Source organism: Bacillus rossius, chromosome 2 (genome assembly GCF_032445375.1).
Source record: "Bacillus rossius redtenbacheri isolate Brsri chromosome 2, Brsri_v3, whole genome shotgun sequence".
Lineage (NCBI taxonomy): Eukaryota > Metazoa > Arthropoda > Insecta > Phasmatodea > Bacillidae > Bacillus > Bacillus rossius.
In genome coordinates, this window is record NC_086331.1 from 115,693,543 (window position 1) to 115,716,183 (window position 22,641).

General features: G+C 33.7%; 2 long non-coding RNA genes across 3 annotated transcripts in view; both read right to left on the minus strand.

Annotated features, from left to right (window-relative positions):
• The window catches only part of LOC134529657 (uncharacterized), a 30,741-nt gene that overhangs the window by 2,567 nt on the left and 5,533 nt on the right, over positions 1-22,641 (minus strand). The window contains exon 3 of the long non-coding RNA XR_010074658.1: positions 19,677-19,816. This is a non-coding gene — a long non-coding RNA (uncharacterized LOC134529657). The remainder of the gene's footprint in view (positions 1-19,676; positions 19,817-22,641) is intronic.
• On the minus strand, positions 1,699-7,933 carry LOC134529656 (uncharacterized). 2 transcript variants are annotated; one of them, XR_010074657.1, is made up of 3 exons: positions 5,474-7,933; positions 4,935-5,087; positions 1,699-4,727 (listed from the first exon to the last, which is right to left on the minus strand). It is a non-coding gene; the product is annotated as an uncharacterized LOC134529656 (long non-coding RNA). The 2 variants fall into 2 exon arrangements; XR_010074656.1 differs by having other exon boundaries at positions 1,699-4,303; positions 4,545-4,727; positions 4,935-7,933.

Consider the following 22,641-nt stretch of genomic DNA (forward strand, 5'->3'; position numbering starts at 1 on the left):
TAAAAAATATATATTTTTCTAATTTTTACTTGATGAACAAAAATTTAATTAAATGTACTAATATATAGACTGGTATGAGTATACGTTGCGCATCTACAATATCAAGGATGTTCGGAATGTCCTTTTCGTCTTAAAAAATAGCTAAACATGACACCAAACTAAGGAGGAAAATCTATTAAATTTTGAGTGCAAAGCTGACTAATCATGAAAAAGATGCACTTATAGTTATAAATCATAAATGAGCATGCAAAAGAAGTAACGGGAAATCTACTGTAATGTCGTAGATGTAAGTGTGCTGCTTTTCCTCCCACTCCCAATACCTGCTACTCTCAGTCCCACTGACACTTGGCGCTACCTGACCATGATACACCATGCCTCCATGTCATGCCCCTGTGTAACTACTTATGCACCTGAATTAAGGAAACAATGCCAACAAGGGGGGCAGGAGGAAGAGGTGGGAGCACATACACACTAGCAACAGTGGAGTGCAACAGTGGGCCTACATTCTGGAGAACCCTGTTTTAAATCCTGTCTGGCCATCTTAAGAGGCCTATACAGACAGGGCGCAACTCCGCCAGCGGGTTCTGCGCTTACGGCATCGTGCAAGGTGGGCGGGACAAAGCTGGAAGGAGGAGACGTGGATTGGTTATCTTGGCGGCGCGTCACTTCGACTGGGAGGCGGAGTGGGGGAAACACTTTCCACCCCGCCGTCATTCCAGCTTACAGTGTCTTTTAGGAAAGATCGCGGTGTTCCGTACCCGCTATCGCTCTGTCCTCGAGTCTCGTGTTGTCGCGGTGTCGCGTTACCTTCGAGACACAGTTATTTACTATACGTCAGTGGATAAAGGCCGCACTTGGCGTTGTGTTGAGCGCATTGCCCACCAACCTCCCAATTCTCTCCCCTGGCCAGGTTATTTACACTAGAGAAGACTATTGGCTGGAGTATTTATTCTCAGAGATCTCTCATTTTCCAAGCTTTCGGAGCTGCGCCGAACTTTCATTGCAAGTTCTATGGAGCTGTCATAACTACGAAACTCATATCCATATAACGAATCAAATGCATTTTCCGTTATATTTAACCAAAAAATATTACATATTTTAATATCATAGTCGGAAATATGTAGGCCTACGTGTTACCTAGTCAAAAATAATGCATACATAGCATAGCAAGTGCGCATACCTAAGCATAAACAACACAGGTACGCATACGCGGACACATGCACACTTCCTTGCTGGGAAATTTTTCGTTTGTAGTTTTAAACCTTGCTGACTAAGAAATTAAAATTGATTTGTGCCAATTATTGGCAAGCAATGATTTACTTAAATAATTAAGTTGTGACTTGAGTTATATAATAATTAATAATTCAGTTATACACTTGGGTCTGGTTATCCTTCAAGTTGTGTGCTATTACGTGTCCACCAGCAAGAAAGTAATATGATTACAATCAAATAAAGAATAATATTTTCCAAATTTTCAATTTTATACTATGTACGAACGTAGTTATATTATTACTGGGTTTCAGAAATAACTAATCAACAGTTTACATGATTTTTCACCCTTCCGGTAATATATATATATATATATATATATATATATATATACACACAATTTCGTTCATCATAAAATACGTATTAGATTTAAATGTGCGTACTAAACTACAATTTATCATACGACTACAAACGAATTGAAGCGTGCACTGATGAAACAATCAGTTAACAAACATTCCTACATAAAAATATGTTTGTTTCAACAACAGGTTGAAATGCATCTCTTTGCTCAACGAAGTCATATAACATAGTCACAGGTACTATTTGTTGCTGCAAATTGTATTTGCAGTTTAAAAAATTACGGAACAAGTCGTCTTAAGTCATCCGAAACATGGTGACGTTCTGAGGCAAAAATTGTAATTTTGTTCACCCGGACTTTCCCCATTCTATAACATGAAGTGAGTATACAGGAAGATGTGTGGCTTTTACGGTGTGTGACTAGTGTTCACAGTTTTTATTCCAAACGTAAACAAACCAGTTGTTTGTGAATAGTTTTTTTTTGAAATAATGACGCGATAACTTAGCATGTCATATCATGTATTTTTAACTCTTTATTCCTTTAGAAATAGAATATTTGCAACATTGTCAATATCAATTATTATTGATTTTAAAAAGAAGTGTGGTAATGATAATTGTGCCAAAATGCATTTTCAATACGGCACAGAATCATGTTATTTTTTCTACCTTGTATTTTTTTCATGTTTAGATTGTTTACAATTTGCTGTTTAAAATATTTGTATGCATCTCCACCCAATAACTGTTCAGAAAATAACAATCATCGATTTATCTGTACAAATTATTTTTGGCTTTTCTGAAGAAAAAAAAAAGTTAATGTATGAAGTTGTACAAATACATCTTATTTAATCAAATATAATTGAATTTGAACACATTTGCACACCACAAAGACAATAAACATATGAGTTTATGGATACAGTTGAGTAAATTTAGATGGTCTGCTTTTACAAGCATAATTTAACAGCGCACTGAGTTTAAATTTTCTTATATAATAATGTCATATCGCAATAAATACTTTAAGAAAAAATACATATTATATTTCCACATTTTTTAAGAAGATACGCTACAGAGGTAATTAATGAGCAGCTGAACAAGTCTTGACAGCAGCAAATTTTTTTCTTGCTCTTTTTTCAATAGCGTCAATAATGTATGGAGGGTCTCGAATTTCCATGCTCCTCGTATGCCTAGGGTCCACCAGTTCTGGCAAAATGCAGTTATAATAGAATTTTTTAAGATGTGGTTCCATCTCTTGTTTACAAAAATTGTCATCCCTTTCAATTCGAAATATTGCCATCTCTTTTTCCACTGATGTCCAAACACTAAAAATGCAATATTCCCTCTCTGAAATGTGCAGCTGTCCCTGAACTTGATAAAAATATGAATGTGTTTTTTCAGTTTCAGTTCATCTCCTTCGAACTCATATATCGGATGTTCCCTTGTTTAACTGCTGCAGTAACATCTTTTTCAATTGCAGATGATGGACACTTAACTTCTGCAAGACCCTTTTCTCCAATAACACCTTCCGGAGTGGCACCCAAGAAAGGCAATTCCTTGTCAATGAAGAGTCCACTTTTTCCAACCTTATATTCCTTCTTGTTTTTCTAGTTCTATAGCCATCACCTCAAACCTTTTACCATGATAAATTGCAGGCACGTTCAAAATATCGGAGGTATAAACAATTCTGCGAACTAAGTTAACGCAGCTTGTTAATGCACGTCTACGACAGACTTTCCCGAAATTCTAAGCTGTTAGAATTTTTCTATGTGTTTCAAGCCATTTTCCGCTTCCTGCCTGGAGAATTGTGTCTCTCTCTAAATGTTGACGGTCCTCTTGTGTTAGTTGTAACCTACTGAGGAAAGCTTGAATCTGTTCCTTAAATGTTTCTGGATCCATGTCAGGCTGTTGACATTGAGGACCATAGTGGATTTTTGCTGCTTTTCTAGTATCAAACCGTTGTCTTCCTTTACATGTTCAATATATTCATCCAAATGTTGATATTTTCTTGGAGTAATGAATAAACTGTTCGGCTGAAATCATTCATAAATATATTATTTTTGAATAACTTATATCTATTAATGTACCTAAAATCATGTTATATTTCTATGTGCATAAAATATGTATATATTATTTTTTCCCTAGTTTCGAATAAAACAGGAATATTGATAGCAGTAAAAGTACTTATAGTATCTGTAGTATCTTTAATAGTTTTTTGTCCAATGTATGATGCATACTTTGAAAAGTCTTGCTACAATATAAACATTTTCAGTGCTTAAATCAGTGTTCTTATGAATGCTGTTTATATTTTAACTGGGGATGGTGTATCACTTTTAAGTAAGGTCAGTAAAATATGCTGTCTATTGTCACTAAATGGGGATAAGATTTTTTACTGTATTCATTTTTTTGCCCTGTTTTTAGTGAAATTTCTGATAAAAACATTTATGTAGTTTGAGTAGTTGTGTAATTTTTCAATTGAAGTATATTCGTAAAGTTAAATTATAACTTAACTGTAATTTTTTAACAGGTCAATATAATTAAAAGCAATATAATTGTTATTCAGCTAACCTGATTGCTTGTCTCTGAATTGTTGATACATCTACTGTCTACAGTTGGCTCATTCCTGTCCACCAGCTCATATGGAATGTCAATGGCTCCTTCGGTGGTTGACCAGAAAGAACATCCTGCTTCCATTTCAAATAGTTTCAGAGGCGGTTGCATTTCTGTGTAAGACATGGCTGTAGAGCTGAAAGAGCCACATTACAGTAGCAATAACATTTAACTATTTATATTGATTTATTTAGATAGAAATATAGTTTCGAAAGAATGTCTAGTTTCGTGTAATATTATAACTACCCGACCGTGTGCAAATGATACGAAGGAAAAAAAGTAAACAATTTTTCAGGAAATAGTTGAAGAAAGAAAAATAGCATGTATTAAAAACACTTTGTAATTAACTTATTTTTAAAGTGGGCTAAGGGACTTACATACACTGCCCATCTTCATTGTGCAGGACATTGGTTACAGAGTAGTTATTCTCTTCATCTGATGTGTCATTTTCTCTTGAAGAAATTTCTTGTGCCGTTTTTACTCCCTGGCTGCCAAGGTGTCATCGTGAGTCTCTACCTTCCGGAACTTGATAACTGCCGCTATCAAGTTTAAATTTTTTCCTGCAATGCATAAAATTTATCCTTTTTAATACCGACTTCTTTATTTTTGTGCAATAAATGACCTTACACTGAACAGACCAAAAATCTTATGTATATTTTGGCCAAAACATATTTGTTAAATTAATAGAACTGTTTGTGTTGCCAATCTTACTTTCTCTAAAATAATAACTTAGATTTGTTTTAAATAAAATGTAAACAGTTACTCACTTTGCCGGATAGCTTTCTTCATAGTACACTACTTCATGCACTCCGGAAGTTATTTCGTTTTCAATCAGTTCTTGATGGCTGCAGTGAATTCTTGATAGGCTCTGGTTTTCCAATTCTTCATTGACATGGTTTTGTTTAGGTATAGTTTTATTCCTGTGAATAAATTGATAATTCAGTGCCAAATAAAAAATGTACACATTACACATTTTAAAGGTTAATACTACAACGTTAATACAAACACATATTATATGCTTCGACTGTGAGGAGCCAGAGTTTGTTTCCGCCCCTCCCCCTTCCCAACAGGGAGCTCAGTCTGTCCAAACTAATAACTTATGGATGCTTTACATATTATAAACATACATATTTAACCTATATATTTTAAATAAACTTTTCAATATGCGACTGTTCATCTAAGATAACTCAATATTATGGTGGGGAAGGTGTTGGAGGTGAGAGATCACAAGGTAGACTAAGTTTCGACTACGCAGGCTAATGAACGCAATCTGTATTTTGTATGACATATTACAAAACAAACTGACCTTTGACTCCAGTATGCTTTGAGATGAGTAGCTTCATTTTTCTTTCTTGTTGCATAAATATAAAGATGATTCTTCTTTATTTTCTCCAGTTTCTTTTTAACTCCATCCTTGAAAAAGAAATCGTGCATATAATAGTACTTCTCGATGCTGTTACAAAGCCAAATATCGATCTAACAAGGGGTAAAAATAACAGTCGCTCAACTTTTTCCGCCTACAGGTAACCTCCACTTGGCTCCGAGTATGCCTTACTGAGTCTTCTCGCCGCGCGATATGGTGGGCGTAGAATGGTTGAGGTTTTCTCTGGGAATAACTGCCTGAATCCTAGAATTTATTACTTCCGGGTCATTCAATGCCATTTCACACACCTGCTGACATCACCATCACCGAATTCAATGAAACTTAGGGCTTTAACAGTACAGGTTCAGGAAAGTGAATTCTCAAAGTTACAGCCCCCTGTGAATAATACTTTTTATACAGCAGGGTTGCCAATTTGTGGAAAAAGTGGAATTGTGTTAATGCCTTACTAGAGTAGTTTTAGTGAACATGGCCTAATTCACAATGTTCTAGTGTTTGATCCCAGATCCATCCCAAAATGAAACTTATGTCACTTAGACCAATAACGCACTTCATAACATATAATTTTTTCACATTTTTCAAAAATATACTTTTCAAAATTTTCAAGGTCACATGTTACATGACCATGACCTTGAAACAAATTTCTTCTAAAATTCGTAAAACTTATTTTTATCTCAAAGGACACTTTTCTAGCTTTCTATTGAGCCCTACTTCAAGGTTCTCACTCAACTACAAAGGAAGTTACAAATATTTTTATTGGACCTCGCGCAGCAAAAATTCCACTTTTTCCACAAGTTGGCAACCCTGCTGTATAAAAAGTATTATTCACAGGGGGCTTTAACTTTGCTAATGCACTTTTCTGCACACCTACTGCTAATTTGCCGAGTTTTTTTTAATTCTGAGATGGTGATGCCAAAAATTATTATTTTCTGGTTGATTTGGCATGGAAATGACCCTTCCCGACCAGGCGGCCTCAGTGGTAGACACTATTCCTGCGAATACATGTGCTTATCGTGATATCCGATACCCCGACGCGCTGATAAGGCGACCGAGCAGCCGTCAGACGAACTTCCCCTCCGCTGCCTTCACAGCAGCCGCTATCCCCACTCCTCGGCTCCAGTCGCCGGCTGAAGAATACGCCGCGCGAGGGAGACACTTCCCGGCAGAATAAATGTGCGGAAATGCTTTTCGTCGTAGAAGAATTCTGGGAGTTTTTCAGCGGTGACCTATGTATTTTTTTACACCATTTTAATCAACGATTAATACTCTATTGTTGTGTGTTTCTACTTTTTTTGTATGCATTACACACGATACATAAAACAGCTGCGTAAAACCACACATTCGGAAATATTTTTACCTATGTTACGAATTTTTAAAAGCATTATAAAAATCATAGATCGACCCATTCATCCTTTCCTTATGCACGCAAAAAAAATGACAGTGTTATCTGTAATGGGAAGCTGCAAATTATTCTTAGCAAAAGGCCCTACAATCACGTCCTGAAGACTGTCTGTATAGGCCTCTTAACTTTGATCATCTATAGTGTCCCAAAATTACTGAACAAAAATACTGGGATAGTTCCTTACTAAAGGCCATTACCAATTTATTCCCCAATATCCATGATTTATGCATCTGGGTTTTATATTCTCAAATGGTATACGTATTGATGAAATATAAAGCCATAAAATAATATTATACGCTCGTGCCTACTTCCAATGTCTTCTCATTCAAAATTAGTGCAATTTGAATCCGCTAATGGCTTTTTACACTCAGTTTGATATTATTCAGAACTAAATGGAATTAAGAAAGTGATTTTGTGAGCACACTACATAAAATATGTAACAGACATTATTGCATGAATTTTGAATCAGCAGAAATCCTTACAAGTGGATACGAATTTAAGCAACAAAAAGCAGTACTACGTACTTTTTATAAACTTATTCCTCTATCTTTGTATAAAATATTTTTGGTACAAAGATTGTAATAAATGGTCATGTCAGTGAATGTAAGCCTGGGTTACATCTAGGCAAACACTTGCGAAGTCACATATTCGCGTTCTTGTGTGCTTCATCTTTTGTCAGTTTTGCAACAAATGATCAAAGGAAATTTGTTTCCAGTCTAGTTCAGCATTCGCTTCAGTGTGACCACTTGTCATTGTGTGGCTGTTTTACTTCTGTATTTATAACGGAACTATTTTGGTGGCTGTAGTTGTTGGTTGTTTATTTGTGCTTGTCGTATTTGTACTTTTTTTTTTGTATCACAATGTAGTGAACTGATGAAAAATTATTACCTTTGATTGAAGAGTATAAATCACGACCAGGTTTATAGGATCCAAACCAACCTGATTTTAAACTGCTAAATAAAAAAAATGACATTTTGAGATTGCTATTGAATAAATTTCAAACTGATGTTGGAGAAGTAAAAATAATAGTTTAAAAAAACTAAAGAACACGCTTTTATAGAAAACCCAACTAAAAAATAGAAAATAAATTTGAATTAAAAATAGTGTAAAATAAAAAAAAACATGTATTTTATTTTAAAAGTAAAAGTGTGGGGTGCATGGTGTCAATAGTTATAAGTATTTTATTGACAGATATGAGTATAAGGATTATCATTTTGATAAAATCTTAAAAAGCACCCCATGCCATTTTTTTTAAATTTTACACTATGTATTTTAGATTCAAATTTATTATAATTTACTTTCTATTTTTTAGTTGGATTTTCTATAAAAGCATGTTTTTAGTTTTTTTAAACTATTATTTATTTTCTACTTTTTAGGTTGGTTTATTTATTAAAAGTGTGTTTTTTAAATTTTTTTTTTAAACTGTTATTTGTTCTAATCTACTATTAATTCCGTGATAACTATAAGTAACTGTAATTATTTTCCAAATTATTAATGTGTACAGCTGTATTGATAGTAAAATCTCAATTTTAAAGGCCATTCAAAGATTTTAACGTTATCAATATATACAGTGAGACTTAATGGTATAAGGTTATTGATGAACAAGTGATATCGACCAGTCTTACATACTGTACGAAATTAATGCTGTGAAGCAGGAAAGGATGGGAGTTACGGATTAATTATTACGTGAAGCGTTCCACATTTACGTAACAGGAATTTTGGGAAGGATAAGGAAAGGACCTTCTCAATGAGAGTGTATAGAATATGTGAGAAATATTTGGATAGCCCGGACTGGGATTTGAACCCAGTGCCTTCCGATGACATGTCGTCTGCTCTACCATCGGCGCTCGATGTACGATAAATATGGAACAAAGCGCCCCATGCTTCTTTCACAATAATACTAGTATTTTTCATTCATTATCGTTTTAGGCTTATTAAAAATTATTTTTCACTTTTTAGTTCGATGTGCTTTAAAGGCGTGTTTATTAGTTTTTTAAACTATATTTATTTTTCACTTTTTAGTTTGAATAGAAGGATTGGCGAAGTCCCAGACGAATTAAAGTTGGATTTACGGCACCAATCCCAAAATTTGTTGAAAAGAAAACAAATATTTTTTTTCAGCTGTGGACAGGATTAGAACCCACAACCGGTGAATCCGTGGGTTGACGTCATCGAAGACCCATGCCTTAATCCGCTCGGCCAACAAACCAACTGTTGAGGATATATTGTAATATTACTAATACCCCGAGTGCTCTAGCTGGAAAGTAGGTAGACAGTACGCATGCGCCGACTGCACGGTTGTCTTACTTGCTCTCACACAGAGGCTGGGTGAGGAAATTATTTAATCCTGTCGATCCTAATCAGAATAATGAGATAAACTTATTAAATTAGTGTATTGTCACCGGTCCTCCATAAGTGTACGAAGTTTAGCTTAAATCTGTCCGTTTAAAGTGGGTCAAAATCAAGTGCAAAGGAGTCGGTTACAAACATACAAACAAACATACAGGTGAAGCTAATATAAAGCGTGTAAAAAATTGGTTGTCTGTAAAGTCAGTTTACGGACGATAGTTTAACGTGACGTCATAACAAAACATTGATGAAATGATAGCATACTTGTATGAATAAAATTGAATCATTTTTATTTTAATAATAAAAGAATAAATATTTGAAATTATACTAGTAATCAGATTTTTAAAATTCAAGAATAATTAACCTTTATTGCCGAAATTGTTGTTGTAATAAGCAATGAAAACCACATTAACTTTTCACTTCACTTTATAAACAGTCGACGGAACAGTTCACGTGTAGATGACTTGTAATTAATTTTAAAAACTGACGTTTAGCTATGAAGTTTAAATATAATTATGAACAAGTTTTCATATAAATAAACTGTAATCAAATATCTATCATAAATTATATGATTCACCATAATTTTTTAGTCAATTGTAACATAACCAATTATTACTGCACTCGCAGACAGCATAACGGAACAATGAGTGTAACGGGACACAACATAATGGGACACAGCGTAATGGAACAATGTGTGTAACGGGACAATTTTTCGTGCGTGCAGCCGACGTTCATCGATTTATTAGACGTTGTCACGTCAAAAAGAAAGTTAGTTCTTTACTTGCTTCTTTAACACATTAAGGTGTGAACGCATCAAGAAGATGTATAAATCTGGAATGGCTGCTAATGAAGTATACAAGTCAACCTGATTCAAAACAGTTTTATACCATTCAACAATAAATGCTATGAGTAATCATACAGGTGTTAAAAGTTATTTAACTCATCATTATAAACTTGTTCAGGGTTTCAATTACAGCTACACAAACTGCCAGAATTATCTGAATAATCAAACTTTTCAAAATTTTAAACACATACTTTAGACTTTCATAACTGTCACCGGTTACCAAGAATCATTATGTTTAAGCTTACTTTTCTTGTGGTTTTATTGGTTTTAAAAAATTGGTGTCAAAATTAGAAATACTTCTTTCAACCAGATTAAGCAATACATTAAAAATCTGCTGTGAAATACAGCAGAAATTGTGATACAATCCTAGTTCCAGATCCAACTGTCGCTGCTCCAATAGTACAATTTCTCCATGTGTATCACGAGAAATGAAAATGTTACTAGTCCACATTTGTCCATTTCTCATGCGCTTCCTAGTAATAAACGAAAGAACGGCACATGCCACCAGGCATATTAACGGTAATTAATTTTCCTCTTCAGGGCTGCACATGTCTATAATTATTCTTATACTGCGAAGCACCAGCAAACATTTTAATTAAGACAATTTGTATGTGTTCTCGAACTCATGAACACCAGTTAAAAATCAGTTTGCAAGTGTTTGCCTAGATATAACCCAGGCTTTAAATATGCGCTTTTATTATAACTTTTCTGATGTCTACAGGATTAAACTCAAATCAATAAAAGTGAGCAACTCTTTCATAGCTAGTTAGCATAGCTAATTACAAATAAGTGAAGGAAACAAAGTAACCTAACAAGATAAGATAAATTCAAGTCTTTAAATTACAACAAAATAGGTTTAAGTAAGGAATTATACTTTGTGATAGCAGTAAGCCATTTGATAAAATTGATAATGAAACACCCATTAATTACTATAGAAGTTGTGCTATTTGGTAAATATACAAATTAGTATCTCCTTAAAACCAGGTGAAACAAGTTTTTTTTTTATACATTTTTCATGAAATGCTACCTCATATGGCAAAGAGTTTTATATAGGTTTAGTAATATACTAAAGAAAACTACATTTCCTAAAATTGGTCTTAATTAAATTTTATGTAGGACTATCTATTAAGGAGAGACGAAGAAATTTAGATCAACTTGTAGTAAGGTAATGAAAATCCAAGCTTAAACTTCAAAAGATAATCAAATTAAGTGATAATTCCACCTAAAGCCAATGCCTAATTCATATGCTATCACAATTCTTATTTCCCTCAGTTAACAGTTACAATGCTAAATATATTAAATTTTGTATAAAACATATGTTCCTACCACACTAAATCTGAGGGTGAAAATTACTTCAGAAGCTTGACAAAATATATATTTTTCACAGCTTTTGGGGTTGTGGTAGTAAGATCCAGTGACATTCACGGGAAGCAAAGAACAAAGGGAGACTAAGCCATAAATAGGTTACATAATCAATGATCTACTGACAATAACAATAAAGTTATAAAACAACTGTTGAAATGAAACCCATTAATACATGCACACATTTTCTGGTTTCATTATACTAGTAACATTGTGGAGTCAGCTAGTGTAAATATTGAAATTATTTAATGTATTTAATAATTTCGGTTTCTCTAGCCTACCTCTCTCAGTTTTAAGAATTGTATCTAGAAGCTTGTGTCTGAAAGTCAAAGTAAAGTGTGTCAAAAGTATGTTAAATACTAATATCGTGACTAGATCTTGTAATAACGTGTAAACAAATTCAAATGTAATATTTATATTTGTGTGTAATGTTTGTGACGACAGTGACAATACACTTTGACATGCACAAAATCACACTTTATATAAATAAACTTAACTTAAAATAATTTATTTTAAACTACAGATGGAATTTGTTATTACTTTCAACTTCAAAGCATCTAACAATTCTTTCACTTGAGTGAATTATCTTTACGATCAAATGTTAATTATTTGGATGTTATTTATTTTAACTAACTTCAGTCCGGTAGAGCTTGGACTACTGGGTACGTAACTTGCAGTACCAGTCAACCAAAATAGCAATACGTTCTTCCAATATCAAATTCCATCTATACTAGCTAATATTATCTAGTTCGGGATCGCAATTCCGGAACTTGATTTGTAAATCTAAAGATGAACAAGTTAATCGGTTTTTCTGTACAAAGAATATTCTCTATAATATAACAGATTCTAGTTCTGTGAAAATGTTCGTCTTGTTTGAATTGTAATTTGCTCGGGTACTTCTATATTCAGCGAGTCTTCGGGCGATGGGGTAAGGGACCAAACCTTGCTGCAGAATACCCACGAGACGTGTAGGTTCTCGGAGAATCCTTGGTTCGACTCATCCAGGACTGCGAACTTGGTGTTGCTCCTCCCTTCTCTAGCGTGCGGCAGGAATACGCGCCGTCACGATTCCATCCTTCAGACTATGGGCTGCGACTGGGCTGGACTGCGCGACGTTCATCCTTCCCGGACTCGAACTGCGACTTTTCAATCTTCAACAGGATTCTTCTTTCTTCTAAATTATAAATGGCATCTAATCTTCGTAATTTCAAAGCAAATTAAAGTCATTTGACGATCTCTCGAACATGGAATTTTGTAGACTTATTTTCTTAAGTAATTATTTAAAATCTTGATGTCTGAGTATTATCTTCGTTGATTAAAATTATTATTTTCTTCAAAAACTCAGTTAATATTGGCATTAATAACCATTTCAATCTTCTATGAATGTTCAATTATAAATCAATGTCAAAATCGTTACGTTCTAGCTGTTGTCCTAATCAAGTCTCAATTCGTTCTAATAGAATATTTTCCCCGTCACTAGTAAACCATTTTCTTTAGTTTGTTGATAAAACAAAACTAGTAAAATTACTAACCATTACTGACTTGTTCATCTTTAAATTAATAGTGGTTTCAAAAAATACTGCTATGCTAGCCTTGACAATATTTTAAAATAAAAATTAACATAGAGTAATACATAGACAAAACGATAAGCAAAGAAATTTACAGTCTGAATTAATCATAGATTACAAATATAAACATACGGAATAAAATGTAACTAAACAAAATAAATACTAAAGGAAATTAAATATTTACTTTCTATAAAGTGTAAATATTGCCTTTATAGAATTGACCCTTTCAGAAATGTTCATAATGGCATTTATTCGTAACGACATGATGACATTTCTCACGACTTTACTTGAAGTGTCCTTTCACTTTTGGCTAACAAATGTCCGATACTATCGAAACCTAATCATCAATTAGTTTGTTCATGTACACACACTAAACAATAATCTGACCATAACAAATTATACACCTATACGTTAATATTTACAACAAAAATATAATTATCAACAAATAGTGTATTGTAAACATCTGCGATGTATTAACATATTTACAGGAATTTACGGTACAACAGGCGTGTAATATTCCCTGAGCTGTGTGATATTGTAGCAACCTACGACTTGATTAGTAACTCTATCTGAGATTTCATAACAATTGTTTCTAATTATTTTCGTGATAACATAAGGTCCTTCGAAAAGTAGAAATAGTTTCTTTGTGATAAATCTCCAAAACTGACTGATAGGGTTTGTTCTTTAGAGAACGAGATCTCCAAATTTAAAATTCATGTTTCTCGAGGTTTTCTGTTGATTCTTACGAATCCTGGCCGCCGATGTTAGTTTGGCTTTAACCATTTCTTCTGTATCTTTACTTATTACATATACTTCCATCTGCTCTTCGTTGGAAATTTCAGTAGTCGTTGGTTTTTCTATTTCATCCATGGCTGTAACTATCCCTCCGTTGAAATCCAGTATTACCTTATATGCGGTAAGGAAATCTACTCCTAAAATAATAGGTTTGGCTAACCCTTTGACAATTAATACAGGTACATGTTTTTTATTTCCCAATCCTTCTATCTCTAATAAGGTCTGATTGTTTATAATGGGACTAGCCCTAGAAGTTACTCCTAAAATATTTAAGCTGGGTACAGGCATTAGTGGTAATTTGACTCCAGTAGATTCTATCATATTGACGCAATCTTCACTGATACACGATATTTCCGCGCCACTGTCTAATGATATGGGTGTTTTAACTCCATTCACTGAAAGTGTGATTTCCGGACATAAAGCTGCTTTGCAATGTTCGGTGCTTTCACTTGGTTCGCTAAGTAGAAACTCTCTTTCATTTTCTTTGAATAATATGGTATTAATTCTCTTCGTAGTTATACTCGTAGCATGAATATTAGACGTAGTGTTAGCCCCTTTCATTTCTTCATTATGGAATGACGTACGGAGCCGTTTTTCGTCATTCCTACTCAGTTTTCCACATTACCGACAAAACCTTTTCTTTGATTTGGTAACCATGTTGTCGCTAAAGTTTCGTTATTCTGAGGTGACGAAAACGCCTGCGTTTCTCCTTGTATTACTTCGGTTCCTCCATTTGCTTGTCTCGGCGTCCATTTTGTGTTATTACTCTCTTCCCTCGGTGGAATAGAATAATGTGTATTTCCTCCTTGTTTAATATTATAGTTTACACTCGCAAACTCATTATCCCTCTGCGATGGTATAAAAGTTCTAGCATCGACTCTATATGAATTTGGTGCTGTTTCCGCAGAACTTATAAATTGGTTATCTGCGTGTTCTGAATGCAATCGTTTGGATTTAAACCAAACTGCCCCTTCCTGACGTGGACTATCTTGTCGTTCCGGTTCTCGGCTATCTTGTCTCTTTCCGTTTTGATTTTCATATCTTCGTCGGTTCCAGTAATTGTTGTAACGACGTCGACCCTGATAACTATTATTGTTCCAGTTATCATTAGAGTATTTAACGTGTAACAAATTAACTTGCGGTGGTTTAGGTCCGTGGTTCTGGTCGTCTTTCCTATTTCTCCAAATCTGATATAACGGTGTCGACTGACTTGCGTTCTTACGTTCGCTAAATTCTTTTTGATTGTGAGAGCGATCTAATTTTTCCAGTCTATCGTAGGTTAACAGTTGTTCTTTAAAGTCAACTATCCCGTTATACTGACGTCCTGTCAATTGCAACTGATATTTTAACGGTAACTGAGATAATATCATGGCAATGAATTCCTCATCTTCCATATTACAATCTAAATATCTGGTTCGTTCATACATATCACTGATATGGGATTCTAAATTTTGAAATTTCTTGTTCTCAAATTTCTCTGAGTGTAGTTGAATCCTGAGATTACTTTGAATCCTTGCATTCCAAAATTGCTGCAAGAATAAGTTCTCGAAATTACTAAAATTAGTGACGGTGTCTCTGAGTAATTCCCACCAAAAATATGCAGTGTTTTTTAAACAATGAGTAACGCATTTCAACTTCTCTCCATCTGAAAGATTAAATACCATACAATACTCTTCAAATTGTTTCAAAAATCTTTTTGGATTTTCTGTACTCTTTCCAGCAGGGTATGTTGATTTTAATCAGCATGACTTAAATTGTGATTTTAATCAGAATGATTTAAATCGTGATTTTAATCAGAATGATTTAAATCGTGATTTTAATCATGATTTAAATCATGTGATTTTTTTTTTTAAATCTCATGATTTTAATCATGTGATTTTTTTTTAAATGAGTGAATAAAATCTATTTATAATATGATAATATGAATGTTAATATTTCCTATACTTTGTTTGTTTAAACCAAGTAATCATGCCTACTTACATAAAAATTGACTGCTGCAAAGATAGAATGAAAATTGAATAGTACTTAATTTCTTCTACAATGTATTTATAGTTATTTTGAAACACATTAAATATAGGTGGGTGGAATGTAACTTTAAATGCCATCTCATTTTCTCTCTTCTCTCCTCTACCTCATGTGTTTGTGTTGTGTGTGTGTCATATCTCCTTGGCAACAGGTTTGTCTTCCAACAATGTCAAATGCTATTTTTAGAACTGTAGGAAGGAAATTTTCAGTTCTTTGGTATGTCTGGTTTGGTTCAGTCAACATTAAGAAATCGACTGGGTACAGAAAAAGCTGCAAAACTTGTATTTTTGTTTAAAATTTTAAATAAGTAATATGTTATGTAGAAGTTTTACTTTGAATACTCTCGTATGTGTGCAATTCTGAGAAGAAGAAAAAAAGGAAATTGTGGTTTTAGTTTAAATTACTTTATTTAGAACAATTGGACTATAAGACTATAAGGGATGACAGAAGTGACAAAGTTACATTTAAATATGATATATTTTCAATGATGTAGTTATTTTCTATAAGACATATTTTTTTTTACTAATGTTAACTATGTTACTGTACTAAAAATGTTCATAAAGTGACATCATTAATGTTTCCTTAAAACATTATGCAGTGTAAAATGTGGTTATTTCAAAGAAAGAAAATTAGGCTAGTTGTCTTTACAAAATGAATTAATCTGTTATTAATTGTACTGTAGAGCAAAAAGTCAAGTCATGAAAACAGTCATGAAAATGTACTGTATATTACACAGATTACAATTTTTTAAATTTTAATCAAAACAATCGTATTTTAATAAAAAAAAAAACCCGATTTTAATCAAAAAAACTCAGATTTTTTTGATTTTTTAAAAAAAATCAGGATTTTTTCATACCCTGCTTTCCAGTATAAGTTGGCACATTATCTAACCATTTTCTGGCAGGGTGGTGTAATGTTAAAATAGGGTCAGTGGTCATTGGTAAAATATTTCTATTGGCTGTGTTTTGTTCAGTATTAATATCTGTAGAACTAGCTACACTAACGGTTTCCTTGTTGCTAATACGTAGTTCATTAGTGTGCTGTCCCATTTCCTTTTCTACATCACTTATCCTAAGTTCTACCCTATTTACTTTAACTTCCAGATTCTTTTGTAACTGATCTAGTTCCTTTTGAATGATTACAACTGTCTTTTCCTTACATTTATTTTGATGTTAATGTAAAGTTTCATTAATGTTATCTTGTATGCGAGGTATGGCATTTTCTACTGTTTCCAATCGTGTTTCCACTACAGAAAAGTTTTGTTCCATTTGTTGTTGTGTTTGTGTTACTTCTGCTCGAATTTGATCAGTTTCTGCTGCAATCTTATTCAACGCAGTATTTAAAATTTTGGCAATATTATCTAACCTACTACTCTGTTCTTGTTTCTCACGTTCGCGTTCTTGTTTCTCACGTTCGCGTTCTTGTTCTTTACGTTCACGTTCCTGTTTCTCACGTTCGCGTTCTTGTTTCTCACGTTCGCGTTCTTGTTTCTCACGTTCGCGTTCTTGTTTTTTCCTAAATTTTCTCTTGCTGCAAGAATTTGAACAATTTCTCTATGGTAGTGTTTTGAGATTCTTTTACCTCGGATGCTATTTCTTCATCCTGTCGCGGCTGATGATCATTCGATGTGTTCACCTCGCTAAGAATTCCTGAACTAGTGTTCGCTTCCATTTCTTCGGTCACTAACCTCACTTCGTCAGCTACATCTGAACTAGAACTGCTACCGATATTATCCTTGTTTCCTCTGAGGAAGTACGTTGTCCTATTTTCTTCTGCTGCCATGGTGATAACTGCAAATTTTCCGTTACTCGAGCCCCACATTGGGCGCCAAAAACTGTGGAGTCAGCTAGTGTAAATATTGAAATTATTTAATGTATTTAATAATTTCGGTTTCTCTAGCCTACCTCTCTCAGTTTTAAGAATTGTATCTAGAAGCTTGTGTCTGAAAGTCAAAGTAAAGTGTGTCAAAAGTATGTTAAATACTAATATCGTGACTAGATCTTGTAATAACGTGTAAACAAATTCAAATGTAATATTTATATTTGTGTGTAATGTTTGTGACGACAGTGACAATACACTTTGACATGCACAAAATCACACTTTATATAAATAAACTTAACTTAAAATAATTTATTTTAAACTACAGATGTAATTTGTTATTACTCTCAACTTCAAAGCATCTAACAATTCTTTCACTTGAGTGAATTATCTTTACGATCAAATGTTAATTATTTGGATGTTATTTATTTTAACTAACTTCAGTCCGGTAGAGCTTGGACTACTGGGTACGTAACTTGCAGTACCAGTCAACCAAAATAGCAATACGTTCTTCCAATATCAAATTCCATCTATACTAGCTAATATTATCTAGTTCGGGATCGCGATTCCGGAACTTGATTTGTAAATCTAAAGATGAACAAGTTAATCGGTTTTTCTGTACAAAGAATATTCTCTATAATATAACAGATTCTAGTTCTGTGAAAATGTTCGTCTTGTTTGAATTGTAATTTGCTCGGGTACTTCTATATTCAGCGAGTCTTCGGGCGATGGGGTAAGGGACCAAACCTTGCTGCAGGATACCCACGAGACGTGTAGGTTCTCGGAGAATCCTTGGTTCGACTCATCCAGGACTGCGAACTTGGTGTTGCTCCTCCCTTCTCTAGCGTGCGGCAGGAATACGCGCCGTCACGATTCCATCCTTCAGACTATGGGCTGCGACTGGGCTGGACTGCGCGACATTCAGCCTTCCCGGGCTCGAACTGCGACTTTTCAATCTTCAACAGGATCCTTCTTTCTTCTAAATTATAAACGGCATTTAATCTTCGTAATTTCAAAGCAAATTAAAGTCATTTGACGATCTCTCGAACATGGAATTTTGTAGACTTATCTTCTTAAGTAATTATTTAAAATCTAGATGTCTGAGTATTATCTTTTATCCATTAAAATTATTATTTTCTTCAAAAACTCAGTTAATATTGGCATTAATAACCATTTCAATCTTCTATAAATATTCAATTATAAATCAATGTCAAAATCGTTACGTGCTAGCTGTTGTCCTAATCAAGTCTCAATTCGTTCTAAAAGAATATTTTCCCAGTCACTAGTAAACCATTTTCTTTAGTTTGTTGATAAAACAAAACTAGTAAAATTACTAACAATTACTGACGTGTTCATCTTTAAATTAATAGTGATTTCAAAAAATACTGCTATGCTAGCCTTGACAATATTTTAAAATAAAAATTAACATAGAGTAATACATAGACAAAACGATAACCAAAGAAATTTACAGTCTGAATTAATCATAGATTACAAATATTAACATATGGAATAAAATGTAATTAAACAAAATAAATATTAAAGGAAATTAAATATTTACTTTCTATAAAGTGTAATTATTGCCTTTATAACATATTTCTTAATTCTTGGTTATGTCATAGATATCTACAAAAAGATCCATCAATATTTTGCAGCAATTAGAATGCATGTTGCTTTGCTACCCTTTTAAAAGTCGCCCACCCACTTGAGGGTATATTAAAGGTTTCCACCAACACTTTTTGTACCGACATATATTTCTTCTTTTGTATCCCCCTTACATCCTGTGAGTTTCTCACATGAATTTTTAAACAAATTCTATCAGAAACACCTTCAACCACTTGCTTTTCAGTTCATTTCTTAACACCCAGAAACTGCATGCACATTATATTTAAAAAAAAAATGTAGTTTCTTAAAATATGTTTTTTATTAATTCTTATAAATTAATAAAAAATAACAATGGGTACTCACTTTATGAACACACAGGCAAGGCAGAAGTCCTGCCTACATTGAGAACAAATTGACACACATCCTGAACATAAGTTCTTTTCACAGTAGGTGCAGTTAGAAGATTTTTGAATGAATGTATGTGTAAAACAGCAATCCTTGACCTGAAATATTACATTTTTTCACAATCACAAACCAACTCATACACTTTAGTCATCTTACTCAGCAACGAATTGGCACATCATTATAATAATAAACAGCTCCAGCAACTATCCAAGTAAAAATTTAGATTACCTAAATATTTGTGAAATAGATCAAAAGCATAATGCAATCACATTATTTTGTAATTATATCCTTTATTGTGTATGGCACAATGAATGACTTCATTAATTTGGGTTTAATGTCCCATTGACATCAAGGTCAGAGGGGGAAAATGAGTGAAATGGTTAAATGGTACAGTCTTGAAATGCATATGGGGAAAAAAGAGTACCCCGAGAAAAATGAACAGGTCAAGGCAATGCCCACGTTTCCCAATGGAAAATATGCTCGCCATGTATTTTATTTAAAAAAAAAATAATTTGTGTTTGGGATTAAGGATAAAAAATGTCATCTGAGGCCGACACAATTGGCCAATAACACTTTCTGATTGGTTAGATGTCACCAGATGAAACTTACTTGCCAGGAATTGGCTTTCTCCTAATGTTTCATGTCCGTTATGAATACAATAGACATAAACCCATGATTTTGTTCCAGAAATGGAAACTTGATTTTTTTTCTTCTTCAAATAATTTAGAGCATAGTTCTTTGTAAGATAACCATTATGTGAAAAACTGAACGAAAAAACTTGCTAGTTAAAGTCTGTGGAATACTGAACCTCAAGGCACTAAAAGCTTTCTGTAGTTAAAAATCACTTATTAAGAAATAATAATATTAAAGCTATAAAATTGGTATTGTTTCAACATAAGTTTTCTAGCAAAATATTACATGAGGATGTAATACTTATAGAATATTTCACAAAACGTCATATGTGAAATGTCTTGGTATAGTGCAAGGCCATGTGATATTGTTAAATGGTGAGGCATCTATTTTTTGCTCTGCCACACAGGCCTAGTCCCAACACACTGCTCGCAATGCTGAATCCCAGATGCTCTGATCATCTATGATCCGATCTTCGCATACAAAGTCCATCGCTGGTCACCTGCTACCGCTCGCCAAAGGGGTCACTCACACGCTTCAATTTACTCTCAGAATATTCCCTGGTATCGTTACCCTCTTCTTACTCCCACACACTAGCCGCAGGTTGGTGTCCATCTCTTATATATATATATACCAGCCCTCTGGAAAGGTCTCATAGCTCTCCAAAGTGTCGTCGTGAAGAAGTTAAGTTGACATGCAATATTTCCTACAAAGGCCACATTAGTTTGTTTATAAAAATCTAAAGTCAGCCAACTTCAAACGTTTAAAATAACTGCCTACAACAAAAATTGTTTAACCACAAAGTGGTGTCAAATTATTCCAGCCAATAGAAATGAGCCTAGCTGTTCATCAACACTGCTGCCGCTTTGTACAATAGAATGAAACTAAGATCAAACAATCTTTGATCAAGGAATCCCAGTTTTTGTTGGCGCAACTTTCAGACAGGTGATCATTAGAACATTTTTGAACTTTGATTGGCAGAACTCAGTTCGAGTCACAATGGTACAACTGGTCAATATTATTCTTAATGTGTTTGCATGTGCCGTTGTCATTGTGTTATCCAAGGATTTTTTTTAATATGTTTTTCCTGTTCCTGTTACAACTGCCTCATCATTGTCAGCCCACTGTGCATCAGTGCAGTGATATTTTTTAACTAGTTACTTCTACAGAATTCTGTCACTGTCTAGTCATTTAACATTACCTGATTTTGGCTTGTTTTTATGTATTCATCTTTCGTGTCTTTTCTTGTCATTTCTCTGACAAAGTGAAAACCAGCAATGGTGTACGTCCATAAAAATGTTTTAAATCAATAGGAGGTTCACACACCACCTCCTGTGTGTACTACAGCCATGCTCTTTTTCCAATCTCCAACCCCCCCCCCCTCGAAATACCACATGTGTCAGGAAAGAGTCAGGTATTAAAATTATTAAGCTTATCCAGAACTGATTATCTTGAAGTTTTAAGACCCAAATATGTGATGTTAAATAATTCATTACAATCAAGAATAATTGATAAAATATAATTTAACAACTATTGTAAAACAATCAAGCTACTTATGTTTTGACACATGTTTTGGAGTTTTGATGCGTGGGTACATTACCTGGAAGCTCAATTGATTGTGTCAATGACTGCTTTCAGCTAGTCTACTAATCTTTTCTTATAATTTTGCTTAAACATGCATGTGCTAATGTTAGTTTATTTTCCAGTAGAATAGCACAGAAAGACAAAAAAAATGTCCATACCTTCAGCATTTAGTTCATCTGTGAATTTTCCTGAGCTGTAAGACAAGAGTATCCTGCACTGAACTTTATTTATGCATGCACTGTGAGAACAGGAAACAGTAATGATAATATAAATTTTTTTTTCTTGGGTATTATGTTCTAACCACAATTAAAAATTGCTTTTTCAGTGATTCAGCAAAGAGGTTTTCAAATTTTTGAGGTATCTATGAATGAATCTGCATTAGAAATGCATTTTTTATGTATGATATGAATTTAAGACACATGACAGTTAAAAATGTATGATTTAATTAATACTTCAGAGCTACCTCTCATTTGCTAATGAGAAAAACACACACATGGACCATATTGTACACCATACATGTTAGAGCAGTGTTCAATGCTGCAGTCCTAACATTTGCTGGTTTTGATGTTAGTTAGAAAGCTTATATACCATTATTTGTGATACCATTTGAACAGCAGTATCCTTTTAGTTAAAATACTGTAATTTAAACAGAGTCACTTTTTAGTTTCAATATTTTGACATTAATCAGTAATTTTGTCATTCTTTACAC